Source organism: Coffea arabica, chromosome 11e (assembly GCF_036785885.1).
Source record: "Coffea arabica cultivar ET-39 chromosome 11e, Coffea Arabica ET-39 HiFi, whole genome shotgun sequence".
Taxonomy (NCBI): domain Eukaryota; kingdom Viridiplantae; phylum Streptophyta; class Magnoliopsida; order Gentianales; family Rubiaceae; genus Coffea; species Coffea arabica.
Genome location: NC_092331.1, coordinates 45,993,779 through 46,009,418, shown reverse-complemented (window position 1 = coordinate 46,009,418; position 15,640 = coordinate 45,993,779). Strand labels below are relative to the sequence as shown.

The following is a 15,640-nucleotide window of genomic DNA, read 5'->3' as shown; positions in this document are numbered from 1 at the left end:
TTAAATTATTTTTAATTCGTAAACGGGTCATATCGGGTCATATCAGGTCACCACGGGTTGACCCGAAATCGACCGGTTTTCTTTTCGGGTTCATCGGGTCCAACCCGATTCTGACCCGAATTCCCGAAACCTCAACCCAAACCCATTAATTTCGTGTTAGGTTCGTGTCGTGTTTTCAGGTCGTGTCGAAAATTGCCACCCCTAGTTGCGGTGATACATTTGCGCCGACAAATTTGAGCGACGATCCGGGCTTTGATCGAGCCGTACCGTTCCTGATTTGTCTCGCGCCTTCAGATCCTCCTTCACGCTTCGACAAGAAGCAAAATATTAAGCAATCGTTCCGACGGAGCTAAATTACTACAGGATAAAGAACGAATAGGAAATTTGGATTTCGAAACAAAAAAGAGAGGGGTGCAACACGAGGACTTCCCAGGGGGTCACCCATCCTAGTACTACTCTCGCCCAAGCACGCTTAACTTCGGAGTTCTGATTGGATCCGGTGCATTAGTGCTGGTATGATCGCACCCGCCATGTTCCTTTCGCTTTATTCTTTTAAACTACCCCGTCCTGCGAAGCAGTGTGGCTTTTCTAGACCGAAATTCATTTTAAGCGTCAATTCAAGCATTTTCCTCTTATCCTTTTATTTATTTACTTTATATTTTTTTTTGTTATTGATTTGCACCCTGTTTTTTTCCCTCATCCCGCAACTCTAAATTATCATGAAATCAATCCTTCACGCTTGCAGTTAGGGGTGGCAATTCGGGTCCAAATCAGGTTGGCGGGTCGGGTTCGGGTCAACAGACCCGCCAGAAAATCTGTTGACCCGAACCCCGACCCGCCAACCCGTGACGGGTCAGGTATGCTGACCCGAACCCGAAAATTTCAGGTTTACGGGGCGGCGGGTCGACCCGAAATGACCCGAAACTTAATTTTAATTTATTAATTTATCACTGTAATTTCTAATAAAATCAATTTCTCACAAAACTAATTACATAATCAAGTAATAAAAATTTAAATAAATGATTCCAAATCAAATCTAAAATAAATTAAACACCGTAAAAGTGTTTTATCCCAAGCAAAATATAAAATAAATTAAAACAATACAAAAGTGAAAAATAATATAATATATTATTTGTCCAAGTATAATAATTTCAACTTCACACAAATTAAATAAATTCGTTTAGGATTAAGTAATTAATGCCTTTGAAAAAAAGAATAACTTAGTTTAGTTAGATAAAATTATTTTTATGTTTATTAAATTATTTTTAATTCGTAAACGGGTCATATCAGGTCACCACGGGTTGACCCGAAATCGACCGGTTTTCTTTTCGGGTTCATCGGGTCCAACCCGATTCTGACCCGAATTCCCGAAACCTCAACCCAAACCCATTAATTTCGTGTTAGGTTCGTGTCGTGTTTTCAGGTCGTGTCGAAAATTGCCACCCCTAGTTGCGGTGATACATTTGCGCCGACAAATTTGAGCGACGATCCGGGCTTTGATCGAGCCGTACCGTTCCTGATTTGTCTCGCGCCTTCAGATCCTCCTTCACGCTTCGACAAGAAGCAAAATATTAAGCAATCGTTCCGACGGAGCTAAATTACTACAGGATAAAGAACGAATAGGAAATTTGGATTTCGAAACAAAAAAGAGAGGGGTGCAACACGAGGACTTCCCAGGGGGTCACCCATCCTAGTACTACTCTCGCCCAAGCACGCTTAACTTCGAAGTTCTGATGGGATCCGGTGCATTAGTGCTGGTATGATCGCACCCGCCATGTTCCTTTCGCTTTATTCTTTTAAACTACCCCGTCCTGCGAAGCAGTGTGGCTTTTCTAGACCGAAATTCATTTTAAGCGTCAATTCAAGCATTTTCCTCTTATCCTTTTATTTATTTACTTTATATTTTTTTTTGTTATTGATTTGCACCCTGTTTTTTTCCCTCATCCCGCAACTCTAAATTATCATGAAATCAATCCTTCACGCTTGCAGTTAGGGGTGGCAATTCGGGTCCAAATCAGGTTGGCGGGTCGGGTTCGGGTCAACAGACCCGCCAGAAAATCTGTTGACCCGAACCCCGACCCGCCAACCCGTGACGGGTCAGGTATGCTGACCCGAACCCGAAAATTTCAGGTTTACGGGGCGGCGGGTCGACCCGAAATGACCCGAAACTTAATTTTAATTTATTAATTTATCACTGTAATTTCTAATAAAATCAATTTCTCACAAAACTAATTACATAATCAAGTAATAAAAATTTAAATAAATGATTCCAAATCAAATCTAAAATAAATTAAACACCGTAAAAGTGTTTTATCCCAAGCAAAATATAAAATAAATTAAAACAATACAAAAGTGAAAAATAATATAATATATTATTTGTCCAAGTATAATAATTTCAACTTCACACAAATTAAATAAATTCGTTTAGGATTAAGTAATTAATGCCTTTGAAAAAAAGAATAACTTAGTTTAGTTAGATAAAATTATTTTTATGTTTATTAAATTATTTTTAATTCGTAAACGGGTCATATCGGGTCATATCAGGTCACCACGGGTTGACCCGAAATCGACCGGTTTTCTTTTCGGGTTCATCGGGTCCAACCCGATTCTGACCCGAATTCCCGAAACCTCAACCCAAACCCATTAATTTCGTGTTAGGTTCGTGTCGTGTCGAAAATTGCCACCCCTAGTTGCGGTGATACATTTGCGCCGACAAATTTGAGCGACGATCCGGGCTTTGATCGAGCCGTACCGTTCCTGATTTGTCTCGCGCCTTCAGATCCTCCTTCACGCTTCGACAAGAAGCAAAATATTAAGCAATCGTTCCGACGGAGCTAAATTACTACAGGATAAAGAACGAATAGGAAATTTGGATTTCGAAACAAAAAAGAGAGGGGTGCAACACGAGGACTTCCCAGGGGGTCACCCATCCTAGTACTACTCTCGCCCAAGCACGCTTAACTTCGGAGTTCTGATGGGATCCGGTGCATTAGTGCTGGTATGATCGCACCCGCCATGTTCCTTTCGCTTTATTCTTTTAAACTACCCCGTCCTGCGAAGCAGTGTGGCTTTTCTAGACCGAAATTCATTTTAAGCGTCAATTCAAGCATTTTCCTCTTATCCTTTTATTTATTTACTTTATATTTTTTTTTGTTATTGATTTGCACCCTGTTTTTTTCCCTCATCCCGCAACTCTAAATTATCATGAAATCAATCCTTCACGCTTGCAGTTAGGGGTGGCAATTCGGGTCCAAATCAGGTTGGCGGGTCGGGTTCGGGTCAACAGACCCGCCAGAAAATCTGTTGACCCGAACCCCGACCCGCCAACCCGTGACGGGTCAGGTATGCTGACCCGAACCCGAAAATTTCAGGTTTACGGGGCGGCGGGTCGACCCGAAATGACCCGAAACTTAATTTTAATTTATTAATTTATCACTGTAATTTCTAATAAAATCAATTTCTCACAAAACTAATTACATAATCAAGTAATAAAAATTTAAATAAATGATTCCAAATCAAATCTAAAATAAATTAAACACCGTAAAAGTGTTTTATCCCAAGCAAAATATAAAATAAATTAAAACAATACAAAAGTGAAAAATAATATAATATATTATTTGTCCAAGTATAATAATTTCAACTTCACACAAATTAAATAAATTCGTTTAGGATTAAGTAATTAATGCCTTTGAAAAAAAGAATAACTTAGTTTAGTTAGATAAAATTATTTTTATGTTTATTAAATTATTTTTAATTCGTAAACGGGTCATATCGGGTCATATCAGGTCACCACGGGTTGACCCGAAATCGACCGGTTTTCTTTTCGGGTTCATCGGGTCCAACCCGATTCTGACCCGAATTCCCGAAACCTCAACCCAAACCCATTAATTTCGTGTTAGGTTCGTGTCGTGTCGAAAATTGCCACCCCTAGTTGCGGTGATACATTTGCGCCGACAAATTTGAGCGACGATCCGGGCTTTGATCGAGCCGTACCGTTCCTGATTTGTCTCGCGCCTTCAGATCCTCCTTCACGCTTCGACAAGAAGCAAAATATTAAGCAATCGTTCCGACGGAGCTAAATTACTACAGGATAAAGAACGAATAGGAAATTTGGATTTCGAAACAAAAAAGAGAGGGGTGCAACACGAGGACTTCCCAGGGGGTCACCCATCCTAGTACTACTCTCGCCCAAGCACGCTTAACTTCGAAGTTCTGATGGGATCCGGTGCATTAGTGCTGGTATGATCGCACCCGCCATGTTCCTTTCGCTTTATTCTTTTAAACTACCCCGTCCTGCGAAGCAGTGTGGCTTTTCTAGACCGAAATTCATTTTAAGCGTCAATTCAAGCATTTTCCTCTTATCCTTTTATTTATTTACTTTATATTTTTTTTTGTTATTGATTTGCACCCTGTTTTTTTCCCTCATCCCGCAACTCTAAATTATCATGAAATCAATCCTTCACGCTTGCAGTTAGGGGTGGCAATTCGGGTCCAAATCAGGTTGGCGGGTCGGGTTCGGGTCAACAGACCCGCCAGAAAATCTGTTGACCCGAACCCCGACCCGCCAACCCGTGACGGGTCAGGTATGCTGACCCGAACCCGAAAATTTCAGGTTTACGGGGCGGCGGGTCGACCCGAAATGACCCGAAACTTAATTTTAATTTATTAATTTATCACTGTAATTTCTAATAAAATCAATTTCTCACAAAACTAATTACATAATCAAGTAATAAAAATTTAAATAAATGATTCCAAATCAAATCTAAAATAAATTAAACACTGTAAAAGTGTTTTATCCCAAGCAAAATATAAAATAAATTAAAACAATACAAAAGTGAAAAATAATATAATATATTATTTGTCCAAGTATAATAATTTCAACTTCACACAAATTAAATAAATTCGTTTAGGATTAAGTAATTAATGCCTTTGAAAAAAAGAATAACTTAGTTTAGTTAGATAAAATTATTTTTATGTTTATTAAATTATTTTTAATTCGTAAACGGGTCATATCGGGTCATATCAGGTCACCACGGGTTGACCCGAAATCGACCGGTTTTCTTTTCGGGTTCATCGGGTCCAACCCGATTCTGACCCGAATTCCCGAAACCTCAACCCAAACCCATTAATTTCGTGTTAGGTTCGTGTCGTGTCGAAAATTGCCACCCCTAGTTGCGGTGATACATTTGCGCCGACAAATTTGAGCGACGATCCGGGCTTTGATCGAGCCGTACCGTTCCTGATTTGTCTCGCGCCTTCAGATCCTCCTTCACGCTTCGACAAGAAGCAAAATATTAAGCAATCGTTCCGACGGAGCTAAATTACTACAGGATAAAGAACGAATAGGAAATTTGGATTTCGAAACAAAAAAGAGAGGGGTGCAACACGAGGACTTCCCAGGGGGTCACCCATCCTAGTACTACTCTCGCCCAAGCACGCTTAACTTCGGAGTTCTGATGGGATCCGGTGCATTAGTGCTGGTATGATCGCACCCGCCATGTTCCTTTCGCTTTATTCTTTTAAACTACCCCGTCCTGCGAAGCAGTGTGGCTTTTCTAGACCGAAATTCATTTTAAGCGTCAATTCAAGCATTTTCCTCTTATCCTTTTATTTATTTACTTTATATTTTTTTTTGTTATTGATTTGCACCCTGTTTTTTTCCCTCATCCCGCAACTCTAAATTATCATGAAATCAATCCTTCACGCTTGCAGTTAGGGGTGGCAATTCGGGTCCAAATCAGGTTGGCGGGTCGGGTTCGGGTCAACAGACCCGCCAGAAAATCTGTTGACCCGAACCCCGACCCGCCAACCCGTGACGGGTCAGGTATGCTGACCCGAACCCGAAAATTTCAGGTTTACGGGGCGGCGGGTCGACCCGAAATGACCCGAAACTTAATTTTAATTTATTAATTTATCACTGTAATTTCTAATAAAATCAATTTCTCACAAAACTAATTACATAATCAAGTAATAAAAATTTAAATAAATGATTCCAAATCAAATCTAAAATAAATTAAACACCGTAAAAGTGTTTTATCCCAAGCAAAATATAAAATAAATTAAAACAATACAAAAGTGAAAAATAATATAATATATTATTTGTCCAAGTATAATAATTTCAACTTCACACAAATTAAATAAATTCGTTTAGGATTAAGTAATTAATGCCTTTGAAAAAAAGAATAACTTAGTTTAGTTAGATAAAATTATTTTTATGTTTATTAAATTATTTTTAATTCGTAAACGGGTCATATCGGGTCATATCAGGTCACCACGGGTTGACCCGAAATCGACCGGTTTTCTTTTCGGGTTCATCGGGTCCAACCCGATTCTGACCCGAATTCCCGAAACCTCAACCCAAACCCATTAATTTCGTGTTAGGTTCGTGTCGTGTCGAAAATTGCCACCCCTAGTTGCGGTGATACATTTGCGCCGACAAATTTGAGCGACGATCCGGGCTTTGATCGAGCCGTACCGTTCCTGATTTGTCTCGCGCCTTCAGATCCTCCTTCACGCTTCGACAAGAAGCAAAATATTAAGCAATCGTTCCGACGGAGCTAAATTACTACAGGATAAAGAACGAATAGGAAATTTGGATTTCGAAACAAAAAAGAGAGGGGTGCAACACGAGGACTTCCCAGGGGGTCACCCATCCTAGTACTACTCTCGCCCAAGCACGCTTAACTTCGGAGTTCTGATGGGATCCGGTGCATTAGTGCTGGTATGATCGCACCCGCCATGTTCCTTTCGCTTTATTCTTTTAAACTACCCCGTCCTGCGAAGCAGTGTGGCTTTTCTAGACCGAAATTCATTTTAAGCGTCAATTCAAGCATTTTCCTCTTATCCTTTTATTTATTTACTTTATATTTTTTTTTGTTATTGATTTGCACCCTGTTTTTTTCCCTCATCCCGCAACTCTAAATTATCATGAAATCAATCCTTCACGCTTGCAGTTAGGGGTGGCAATTCGGGTCCAAATCAGGTTGGCGGGTCGGGTTCGGGTCAACAGACCCGCCAGAAAATCTGTTGACCCGAACCCCGACCCGCCAACCCGTGACGGGTCAGGTATGCTGACCCGAACCCGAAAATTTCAGGTTTACGGGGCGGCGGGTCGACCCGAAATGACCCGAAACTTAATTTTAATTTATTAATTTATCACTGTAATTTCTAATAAAATCAATTTCTCACAAAACTAATTACATAATCAAGTAATAAAAATTTAAATAAATGATTCCAAATCAAATCTAAAATAAATTAAACACCGTAAAAGTGTTTTATCCCAAGCAAAATATAAAATAAATTAAAACAATACAAAAGTGAAAAATAATATAATATATTATTTGTCCAAGTATAATAATTTCAACTTCACACAAATTAAATAAATTCGTTTAGGATTAAGTAATTAATGCCTTTGAAAAAAAGAATAACTTAGTTTAGTTAGATAAAATTATTTTTATGTTTATTAAATTATTTTTAATTCGTAAACGGGTCATATCGGGTCATATCAGGTCACCACGGGTTGACCCGAAATCGACCGGTTTTCTTTTCGGGTTCATCGGGTCCAACCCGATTCTGACCCGAATTCCCGAAACCTCAACCCAAACCCATTAATTTCGTGTTAGGTTCGTGTCGTGTTTTCAGGTCGTGTCGAAAATTGCCACCCCTAGTTGCGGTGATACATTTGCGCCGACAAATTTGAGCGACGATCCGGGCTTTGATCGAGCCGTACCGTTCCTGATTTGTCTCGCGCCTTCAGATCCTCCTTCACGCTTCGACAAGAAGCAAAATATTAAGCAATCGTTCCGACGGAGCTAAATTACTACAGGATAAAGAACGAATAGGAAATTTGGATTTCGAAACAAAAAAGAGAGGGGTGCAACACGAGGACTTCCCAGGGGGTCACCCATCCTAGTACTACTCTCGCCCAAGCACGCTTAACTTCGGAGTTCTGATTGGATCCGGTGCATTAGTGCTGGTATGATCGCACCCGCCATGTTCCTTTCGCTTTATTCTTTTAAACTACCCCGTCCTGCGAAGCAGTGTGGCTTTTCTAGACCGAAATTCATTTTAAGCGTCAATTCAAGCATTTTCCTCTTATCCTTTTATTTATTTACTTTATATTTTTTTTTGTTATTGATTTGCACCCTGTTTTTTTCCCTCATCCCGCAACTCTAAATTATCATGAAATCAATCCTTCACGCTTGCAGTTAGGGGTGGCAATTCGGGTCCAAATCAGGTTGGCGGGTCGGGTTCGGGTCAACAGACCCGCCAGAAAATCTGTTGACCCGAACCCCGACCCGCCAACCCGTGACGGGTCAGGTATGCTGACCCGAACCCGAAAATTTCAGGTTTACGGGGCGGCGGGTCGACCCGAAATGACCCGAAACTTAATTTTAATTTATTAATTTATCACTGTAATTTCTAATAAAATCAATTTCTCACAAAACTAATTACATAATCAAGTAATAAAAATTTAAATAAATGATTCCAAATCAAATCTAAAATAAATTAAACACCGTAAAAGTGTTTTATCCCAAGCAAAATATAAAATAAATTAAAACAATACAAAAGTGAAAAATAATATAATATATTATTTGTCCAAGTATAATAATTTCAACTTCACACAAATTAAATAAATTCGTTTAGGATTAAGTAATTAATGCCTTTGAAAAAAAGAATAACTTAGTTTAGTTAGATAAAATTATTTTTATGTTTATTAAATTATTTTTAATTCGTAAACGGGTCATATCGGGTCATATCAGGTCACCACGGGTTGACCCGAAATCGACCGGTTTTCTTTTCGGGTTCATCGGGTCCAACCCGATTCTGACCCGAATTCCCGAAACCTCAACCCAAACCCATTAATTTCGTGTTAGGTTCGTGTCGTGTCGAAAATTGCCACCCCTAGTTGCGGTGATACATTTGCGCCGACAAATTTGAGCGACGATCCGGGCTTTGATCGAGCCGTACCGTTCCTGATTTGTCTCGCGCCTTCAGATCCTCCTTCACGCTTCGACAAGAAGCAAAATATTAAGCAATCGTTCCGACGGAGCTAAATTACTACAGGATAAAGAACGAATAGGAAATTTGGATTTCGAAACAAAAAAGAGAGGGGTGCAACACGAGGACTTCCCAGGGGGTCACCCATCCTAGTACTACTCTCGCCCAAGCACGCTTAACTTCGGAGTTCTGATGGGATCCGGTGCATTAGTGCTGGTATGATCGCACCCGCCATGTTCCTTTCGCTTTATTCTTTTAAACTACCCCGTCCTGCGAAGCAGTGTGGCTTTTCTAGACCGAAATTCATTTTAAGCGTCAATTCAAGCATTTTCGTCTTATCCTTTTATTTATTTACTTTATATTTTTTTTTGTTATTGATTTGCACCCTGTTTTTTTCCCTCATCCCGCAACTCTAAATTATCATTAAATCAATCCTTCACGCTTGCAGTTAGGGGTGGCAATTCGGGTCCAAATCAGGTTGGCGGGTCGGGTTCGGGTCAACAGACCCGCCAGAAAATCTGTTGACCCGAACCCCGACCCGCCAACCCGTGACGGGTCAGGTATGCTGACCCGAACCCGAAAATTTCAGGTTTACGGGGCGGCGGGTCGACCCGAAATGACCCGAAACTTAATTTTAATTTATTAATTTATCACTGTAATTTCTAATAAAATCAATTTCTCACAAAACTAATTACATAATCAAGTAATAAAAATTTAAATAAATGATTCCAAATCAAATCTAAAATAAATTAAACACCGTAAAAGTGTTTTATCCCAAGCAAAATATAAAATAAATTAAAACAATACAAAAGTGAAAAATAATATAATATATTATTTGTCCAAGTATAATAATTTCAACTTCACACAAATTAAATAAATTCGTTTAGGATTAAGTAATTAATGCCTTTGAAAAAAAGAATAACTTAGTTTAGTTAGATAAAATTATTTTTATGTTTATTAAATTATTTTTAATTCGTAAACGGGTCATATCGGGTCATATCAGGTCACCACGGGTTGACCCGAAATCGACCGGTTTTCTTTTCGGGTTCATCGGGTCCAACCCGATTCTGACCCGAATTCCCGAAACCTCAACCCAAACCCATTAATTTCGTGTTAGGTTCGTGTCGTGTCGAAAATTGCCACCCCTAGTTGCGGTGATACATTTGCGCCGACAAATTTGAGCGACGATCCGGGCTTTGATCGAGCCGTACCGTTCCTGATTTGTCTCGCGCCTTCAGATCCTCCTTCACGCTTCGACAAGAAGCAAAATATTAAGCAATCGTTCCGACGGAGCTAAATTACTACAGGATAAAGAACGAATAGGAAATTTGGATTTCGAAACAAAAAAGAGAGGGGTGCAACACGAGGACTTCCCAGGGGGTCACCCATCCTAGTACTACTCTCGCCCAAGCACGCTTAACTTCGAAGTTCTGATGGGATCCGGTGCATTAGTGCTGGTATGATCGCACCCGCCATGTTCCTTTCGCTTTATTCTTTTAAACTACCCCGTCCTGCGAAGCAGTGTGGCTTTTCTAGACCGAAATTCATTTTAAGCGTCAATTCAAGCATTTTCCTCTTATCCTTTTATTTATTTACTTTATATTTTTTTTTGTTATTGATTTGCACCCTGTTTTTTTCCCTCATCCCGCAACTCTAAATTATCATGAAATCAATCCTTCACGCTTGCAGTTAGGGGTGGCAATTCGGGTCCAAATCAGGTTGGCGGGTCGGGTTCGGGTCAACAGACCCGCCAGAAAATCTGTTGACCCGAACCCCGACCCGCCAACCCGTGACGGGTCAGGTATGCTGACCCGAACCCGAAAATTTCAGGTTTACGGGGAGGCGGGTCGACCCGAAATGACCCGAAACTTAATTTTAATTTATTAATTTATCACTGTAATTTCTAATAAAATCAATTTCTCACAAAACTAATTACATAATCAAGTAATAAAAATTTAAATAAATGATTCCAAATCTAATCTAAAATAAATTAAACACCGTAAAAGTGTTTTATCCCAAGCAAAATATAAAATAAATTAAAACAATACAAAAGTGAAAAATAATATAATATATTATTTGTCCAAGTATAATAATTTCAACTTCACACAAATTAAATAAATTCGTTTAGGATTAAGTAATTAATGCCTTTGAAAAAAAGAATAACTTAGTTTAGTTAGATAAAATTATTTTTATGTTTATTAAATTATTTTTAATTCGTAAACGGGTCATATCGGGTCATATCAGGTCACCACGGGTTGACCCGAAATCGACCGGTTTTCTTTTCGGGTTCATCGGGTCCAACCCGATTCTGACCCGAATTCCCGAAACCTCAACCCAAACCCATTAATTTCGTGTTAGGTTCGTGTCGTGTCGAAAATTGCCACCCCTAGTTGCGGTGATACATTTGCGCCGACAAATTTGAGCGACGATCCGGGCTTTGATCGAGCCGTACCGTTCCTGATTTGTCTCGCGCCTTCAGATCCTCCTTCACGCTTCGACAAGAAGCAAAATATTAAGCAATCGTTCCGACGGAGCTAAATTACTACAGGATAAAGAACGAATAGGAAATTTGGATTTCGAAACAAAAAAGAGAGGGGTGCAACACGAGGACTTCCCAGGGGGTCACCCATCCTAGTACTACTCTCGCCCAAGCACGCTTAACTTCGGAGTTCTGATGGGATCCGGTGCATTAGTGCTGGTATGATCGCACCCGCCATGTTCCTTTCGCTTTATTCTTTTAAACTACCCCGTCCTGCGAAGCAGTGTGGCTTTTCTAGACCGAAATTCATTTTAAGCGTCAATTCAAGCATTTTCCTCTTATCCTTTTATTTATTTACTTTATATTTTTTTTTGTTATTGATTTGCACCCTGTTTTTTTCCCTCATCCCGCAACTCTAAATTATCATGAAATCAATCCTTCACGCTTGCAGTTAGGGGTGGCAATTCGGGTCCAAATCAGGTTGGCGGGTCGGGTTCGGGTCAACAGACCCGCCAGAAAATCTGTTGACCCGAACCCCGACCCGCCAACCCGTGACGGGTCAGGTATGCTGACCCGAACCCGAAAATTTCAGGTTTACGGGGCGGCGGGTCGACCCGAAATGACCCGAAACTTAATTTTAATTTATTAATTTATCACTGTAATTTCTAATAAAATCAATTTCTCACAAAACTAATTACATAATCAAGTAATAAAAATTTAAATAAATGATTCCAAATCAAATCTAAAATAAATTAAACACCGTAAAAGTGTTTTATCCCAAGCAAAATATAAAATAAATTAAAACAATACAAAAGTGAAAAATAATATAATATATTATTTGTCCAAGTATAATAATTTCAACTTCACACAAATTAAATAAATTCGTTTAGGATTAAGTAATTAATGCCTTTGAAAAAAAGAATAACTTAGTTTAGTTAGATAAAATTATTTTTATGTTTATTAAATTATTTTTAATTCGTAAACGGGTCATATCGGGTCATATCAGGTCACCACGGGTTGACCCGAAATCGACCGGTTTTCTTTTCGGGTTCATCGGGTCCAACCCGATTCTGACCCGAATTCCCGAAACCTCAACCCAAACCCATTAATTTCGTGTTAGGTTCGTGTCGTGTCGAAAATTGCCACCCCTAGTTGCGGTGATACATTTGCGCCGACAAATTTGAGCGACGATCCGGGCTTTGATCGAGCCGTACCGTTCCTGATTTGTCTCGCGCCTTCGGATCCTCCTTCACGCTTCGACAAGAAGCAAAATATTAAGCAATCGTTCCGACGGAGCTAAATTACTACAGGATAAAGAACGAATAGGAAATTTGGATTTCGAAACAAAAAAGAGAGGGGTGCAACACGAGGACTTCCCAGGGGGTCACCCATCCTAGTACTACTCTCGCCCAAGCACGCTTAACTTCGGAGTTCTGATGGGATCCGGTGCATTAGTGCTGGTATGATCGCACCCGCCATGTTCCTTTCGCGTTATTCTTTTAAACTACCCCGTCCTGCGAAGCAGTGTGGCTTTTCTAGACCGAAATTCATTTTAAGCGTCAATTCAAGCATTTTCCTCTTATCCTTTTATTTATTTACTTTATATTTTTTTTTGTTATTGATTTGCACCCTGTTTTTTTCCCTCATCCCGCAACTCTAAATTATCATGAAATCAATCCTTCACGCTTGCAGTTAGGGGTGGCAATTCGGGTCCAAATCAGGTTGGCGGGTCGGGTTCGGGTCAACAGACCCGCCAGAAAATCTGTTGACCCGAACCCCGACCCGCCAACCCGTGACGGGTCAGGTATGCTGACCCGAACCCGAAAATTTCAGGTTTACGGGGCGGCGGGTCGACCCGAAATGACCCGAAACTTAATTTTAATTTATTAATTTATCACTGTAATTTCTAATAAAATCAATTTCTCACAAAACTAATTACATAATCAAGTAATAAAAATTTAAATAAATGATTCCAAATCAAATCTAAAATAAATTAAACACCGTAAAAGTGTTTTATCCCAAGCAAAATATAAAATAAATTAAAACAATACAAAAGTGAAAAATAATATAATATATTATTTGTCCAAGTACAATAATTTCAACTTCACACAAATTAAATAAATTCGTTTAGGATTAAGTAATTAATGCCTTTGAAAAAAAGAATAACTTAGTTTAGTTAGATAAAATTATTTTTATGTTTATTAAATTATTTTTAATTCGTAAACGGGTCATATCGGGTCATATCAGGTCACCACGGGTTGACCCGAAATCGACCGGTTTTCTTTTCGGGTTCATCGGGTCCAACCCGATTCTGACCCGAATTCCCGAAACCTCAACCCAAACCCATTAATTTCGTGTTAGGTTCGTGTCGTGTTTTCAGGTCGTGTCGAAAATTGCCACCCCTAGTTGCGGTGATACATTTGCGCCGACAAATTTGAGCGACGATCCGGGCTTTGATCGAGCCGTACCGTTCCTGATTTGTCTCGCGCCTTCAGATCCTCCTTCACGCTTCGACAAGAAGCAAAATATTAAGCAATCGTTCCGACGGAGCTAAATTACTACAGGATAAAGAACGAATAGGAAATTTGGATTTCGAAACAAAAAAGAGAGGGGTGCAACACGAGGACTTCCCAGGGGGTCACCCATCCTAGTACTACTCTCGCCCAAGCACGCTTAACTTCGGAGTTCTGATTGGATCCGGTGCATTAGTGCTGGTATGATCGCACCCGCCATGTTCCTTTCGCTTTATTCTTTTAAACTACCCCGTCCTGCGAAGCAGTGTGGCTTTTCTAGACCGAAATTCATTTTAAGCGTCAATTCAAGCATTTTCCTCTTATCCTTTTATTTATTTACTTTATATTTTTTTTTGTTATTGATTTGCACCCTGTTTTTTTCCCTCATCCCGCAACTCTAAATTATCATGAAATCAATCCTTCACGCTTGCAGTTAGGGGTGGCAATTCGGGTCCAAATCAGGTTGGCGGGTCGGGTTCGGGTCAACAGACCCGCCAGAAAATCTGTTGACCCGAACCCCGACCCGCCAACCCGTGACGGGTCAGGTATGCTGACCCGAACCCGAAAATTTCAGGTTTACGGGGCGGCGGGTCGACCCGAAATGACCCGAAACTTAATTTTAATTTATTAATTTATCACTGTAATTTCTAATAAAATCAATTTCTCACAAAACTAATTACATAATCAAGTAATAAAAATTTAAATAAATGATTCCAAATCAAATCTAAAATAAATTAAACACCGTAAAAGTGTTTTATCCCAAGCAAAATATAAAATAAATTAAAACAATACAAAAGTGAAAAATAATATAATATATTATTTGTCCAAGTATAATAATTTCAACTTCACACAAATTAAATAAATTCGTTTAGGATTAAGTAATTAATGCCTTTGAAAAAAAGAATAACTTAGTTTAGTTAGATAAAATTATTTTTATGTTTATTAAATTATTTTTAATTCGTAAACGGGTCATATCGGGTCATATCAGGTCACCACGGGTTGACCCGAAATCGACCGGTTTTCTTTTCGGGTTCATCGGGTCCAACCCGATTCTGACCCGAATTCCCGAAACCTCAACCCAAACCCATTAATTTCGTGTTAGGTTCGTGTCGTGTCGAAAATTGCCACCCCTAGTTGCGGTGATACATTTGCGCCGACAAATTTGAGCGACGATCCGGGCTTTGATCGAGCCGTACCGTTCCTGATTTGTCTCGCGCCTTCAGATCCTCCTTCACGCTTCGACAAGAAGCAAAATATTAAGCAATCGTTCCGACGGAGCTAAATTACTACAGGATAAAGAACGAATAGGAAATTTGGATTTCGAAACAAAAAAGAGAGGGGTGCAACACGAGGACTTCCCAGGGGGTCACCCATCCTAGTACTACTCTCGCCCAAGCACGCTTAACTTCGGAGTTCTGATGGGATCCGGTGCATTAGTGCTGGTATGATCGCACCCGCCATGTTCCTTTCGCTTTATTCTTTTAAACTACCCCGTCCTGCGAAGCAGTGTGGCTTTTCTAGACCGAAATTCATTTTAAGCGTCAATTCAAGCATTTTCCTCTTATCCTTTTATTTATTTACTTTATATTTTTTTTTGTTATTGATTTGCACCCTGTTTTTTTCCCTCATCCCGCAACTCTAAATTATC

General features: G+C 39.6%; 13 non-coding genes across 13 annotated transcripts; all 13 read right to left on the bottom strand.

Annotated features, from left to right (window-relative positions):
* Nucleotides 1-408: 408 nt before the first annotated feature.
* LOC140031200 (5S ribosomal RNA) lies at nucleotides 409-527 on the bottom strand. Its single transcript, XR_011835121.1, has one exon. It is a non-coding gene; the product is annotated as a 5S ribosomal RNA (ribosomal RNA).
* Nucleotides 528-1,652: 1,125 nt separating this feature from the next.
* LOC140030811 (5S ribosomal RNA) lies at nucleotides 1,653-1,771 on the bottom strand. The gene has a single exon (XR_011834730.1). It is a non-coding gene; the product is annotated as a 5S ribosomal RNA (ribosomal RNA).
* Nucleotides 1,772-2,893: 1,122 nt separating this feature from the next.
* On the bottom strand, nucleotides 2,894-3,012 carry LOC140029419 (5S ribosomal RNA). The gene has a single exon (XR_011833324.1). It is a non-coding gene; the product is annotated as a 5S ribosomal RNA (ribosomal RNA).
* A 1,122-nt stretch (nucleotides 3,013-4,134) lies between these two features.
* LOC140030810 (5S ribosomal RNA) lies at nucleotides 4,135-4,253 on the bottom strand. Its single transcript, XR_011834729.1, has one exon. It is a non-coding gene; the product is annotated as a 5S ribosomal RNA (ribosomal RNA).
* Nucleotides 4,254-5,375: 1,122 nt separating this feature from the next.
* LOC140029417 (5S ribosomal RNA) lies at nucleotides 5,376-5,494 on the bottom strand. Its single transcript, XR_011833322.1, has one exon. It is a non-coding gene; the product is annotated as a 5S ribosomal RNA (ribosomal RNA).
* Nucleotides 5,495-6,616: 1,122 nt separating this feature from the next.
* On the bottom strand, nucleotides 6,617-6,735 carry LOC140029416 (5S ribosomal RNA). The gene has a single exon (XR_011833321.1). It is a non-coding gene; the product is annotated as a 5S ribosomal RNA (ribosomal RNA).
* A 1,135-nt stretch (nucleotides 6,736-7,870) lies between these two features.
* LOC140031199 (5S ribosomal RNA) lies at nucleotides 7,871-7,989 on the bottom strand. The gene has a single exon (XR_011835120.1). It is a non-coding gene; the product is annotated as a 5S ribosomal RNA (ribosomal RNA).
* A 1,122-nt stretch (nucleotides 7,990-9,111) lies between these two features.
* On the bottom strand, nucleotides 9,112-9,230 carry LOC140029415 (5S ribosomal RNA). The gene has a single exon (XR_011833320.1). It is a non-coding gene; the product is annotated as a 5S ribosomal RNA (ribosomal RNA).
* A 1,122-nt stretch (nucleotides 9,231-10,352) lies between these two features.
* On the bottom strand, nucleotides 10,353-10,471 carry LOC140030809 (5S ribosomal RNA). Its single transcript, XR_011834728.1, has one exon. It is a non-coding gene; the product is annotated as a 5S ribosomal RNA (ribosomal RNA).
* Nucleotides 10,472-11,593: 1,122 nt separating this feature from the next.
* On the bottom strand, nucleotides 11,594-11,712 carry LOC140029414 (5S ribosomal RNA). Its single transcript, XR_011833319.1, has one exon. It is a non-coding gene; the product is annotated as a 5S ribosomal RNA (ribosomal RNA).
* Nucleotides 11,713-12,834: 1,122 nt separating this feature from the next.
* LOC140029413 (5S ribosomal RNA) lies at nucleotides 12,835-12,953 on the bottom strand. The gene has a single exon (XR_011833318.1). It is a non-coding gene; the product is annotated as a 5S ribosomal RNA (ribosomal RNA).
* A 1,135-nt stretch (nucleotides 12,954-14,088) lies between these two features.
* Nucleotides 14,089-14,207, bottom strand: LOC140031197 (5S ribosomal RNA). The gene has a single exon (XR_011835118.1). It is a non-coding gene; the product is annotated as a 5S ribosomal RNA (ribosomal RNA).
* A 1,122-nt stretch (nucleotides 14,208-15,329) lies between these two features.
* Nucleotides 15,330-15,448, bottom strand: LOC140029412 (5S ribosomal RNA). Its single transcript, XR_011833317.1, has one exon. It is a non-coding gene; the product is annotated as a 5S ribosomal RNA (ribosomal RNA).
* Between the last annotated feature and the right edge of the window lie 192 nt (nucleotides 15,449-15,640).